Genomic DNA, 2,801 nt, shown 5'->3' on the forward strand with positions numbered 1-2,801 from the left:
CTTATGGTCGCGAGTTCGACTCTTCACAAGGGAAATTCTAAGATTTTTTATTTTTCTTTCTTTTCTTTCTTTTTGATTTTTCTTTCTTTTCTTTCTTTTTTTTTCTATCTTTTCTTTCTTAGTAGCTATAGTTTTAAACTTTTAATAAATAATTTTTTTATTACTAAATGTATTTGAAATTCTGAAAATTATCCAACGCCCTAGAAAAAATTGGATTTTGTTTTTATTCATTTTCTTAAAAATAAATTCTTTAATTATTTATCTTATGTACTATAGTACGTATGCAACCTGTTATTTGTATTCAAAAAAATCTGCTAATGTACGCTCTGTACAAAAAATATGACTTATGTTTTAATTTCGAACCCTTAACAAAAAATTACTGGCACCGCCACTGGTTAGCCGGACACGAGTTCCGACTAGTTAGTATCATAACGCTCAGAATGTCACAATCCAGCTTGAAAATTAAAATAAATTTCTAGATTAGAACTTGATTTGAGTTTGATAGTTGTTGACTATAGTTCGTCTCGACTAGTATGAGTTAAAAGTTATAACGCTAATCAAGCTTAACGATTTCAAATACAATTTTCATTTTAAAACTTTACTAGAGTTGGAAGTTATAACGCAAAAAGGCAATGCAGCTACGCTTTCAAGTAGAATTCACGTTTATACTTTTTTTTGTGTGCTAATATTCAAAAATTCCTTATATTGTTATGTTAGACATAATGTACCATTACAATGATTCAAAATCCAATTTATGCTAGAGTCTTTCTAATCAACCTTAACTCTGCGCTCTCAATTCATGAAAATTCCGAGCTGGTTGATTGTTCGAGTAATCAGAGATATAAGAGATGTCTTAATCAGTTTTAAAAGCAGTCTTAGCTCAATCAGTATGCCGCTAACCTATAACACTTGATCGATCAACATTCATTACATAGTACTTTTTACTCCATACTCCGACTACCATACTTTGCTTAGCTAGGCTTTTGTTAAAACTACACACTTTAGCGAGGAAGTATTTTCGGATATCAGATATGTGTGGGCAAATGCATATCATAGCAAAAGACAAAATAAGAAAAATGACAAAAAATAAATTAAATGGTACTTTTTTAAACAAAAATGGTACCATTTTTAACTGAATGGTACTTTTTTTTTACTGAATGGTACTTTTTTAACATAAATGGTACTTCCTTTTTTGTTTTTTAGCTATTTGTCTTTTAGCTGATATGTGTGTTGCCACACATATCTGATATCCGAAAAAACAACCTCCACTTTAGCATCTTTGAGATAGATAAAATTAGCAAATGTGATAGTAGTAGCCACTCCATGGCTCCACTAGTGTAGTCACTAGTGACACAACTAGTCACATGGAAGTTATGATAGCAACCCATGTGCATCAAAGGGATAACACCCACATGTATACATGTAGTCATGTTGTGTAGGAGTATAACTTGATCATTTAAGGCTTGCAATTCTAATAATTTCTCTACGATATTTGCTCTTGATCTCATATATATTTGGGTTGGGATTGGGGTCTATTTCATTTCTATCCATATACTCAAAACCCCAAAGTGGATTTTGATTTGACTTGTTTACTATCATTGTTTTTTTTAAAAAAATCTTTTAAAGTTACATTAGGATTTATAAAGTAGTGTATTTGAGAAGACTCCAAATTTGAAAATTTCATTTATATTGTAGGGAAAGAAACAAAAACAAAGGCATTGAACATAGACATTCCACTAAAGTGTAAGGATGTGTTGTACGGAGTGGTAAATATTAACATCAACATAATTTATGTGGAGATCTATGGAGTATAATAAAATTTAATGGTATTTTAGTATATTACACTATGTGCATTGGATATTTTTTCTAACTTTTTATGAGATTACGTGTTTCTTATGAGTATTTATTTTTGTTAAAATATGATCAGATCAAATAAGAAAATTTAGAGCAGACTACATTGGAATTAACAGATTAGATAAGAAAGGAAAAAAAACACTTATAAAAAACATTCAGGGTAGACAAAACTAGAAATTGAAAAAATCAGACCAAACCAGGTAAAATAAATAGAGCCTTAATCCGTACTCGGTTAAGTGTAATTTTAGAAGTTGAATGTTTTCACTTCTAATTTATGTGACCTTTAGGTATACATAATACATAGGTCATTTTCCCTAACTTTTAAGAGGAGATTTGGTACGTATATATACGAGGGAGACTGGCAACATTAATTATACGGAGTAGTGAGATTGAGATTAATTTCCGTGTGTTCAACAAGTGACTTGTTACTTTTTTTTATAAAATAATTTTCAATGTCTCACAGTAAATTATTTGAACTATTTTTCAAACTATTGTTCATGGGAACTTATATCTACTCTCTCTTCTATAAAGATAGTCAGCATACTGGCTACAATTACACAGATAAAATAATATTATTGAATAAATGTAAGTAAGTCCCTTTAAACACGTAGATAATTAAATAGACACTCATTAGGAAAAAACGATTATCAAAAGTTGGTAATTAACTAATTTTACTACTCCTAGAGTCCTAGGGGAAACAAACTTACAAAGAGAAGCATGGTAAAGTAAAAATAGAAAAAATCACAATGTGTAGCTGGTCATTATTCATCCACATCGCTATTTTCGGCTTTAAATAAGAGTTGGACCCAAAACATGCAAATAAAAACAGAGCATAAGATGGAGCAAAGGTAGCGGGATATATTAAAGCTACAAATCGCGAAAAGAATGGAACTAGTGGGGTCAACTATATAAGGGATAAACAATACGTATATACTTTTTTCGTCCTT

This window comes from Spinacia oleracea, chromosome 4 (assembly GCF_020520425.1).
Source record: "Spinacia oleracea cultivar Varoflay chromosome 4, BTI_SOV_V1, whole genome shotgun sequence".
NCBI lineage: Eukaryota > Viridiplantae > Streptophyta > Magnoliopsida > Caryophyllales > Amaranthaceae > Spinacia > Spinacia oleracea.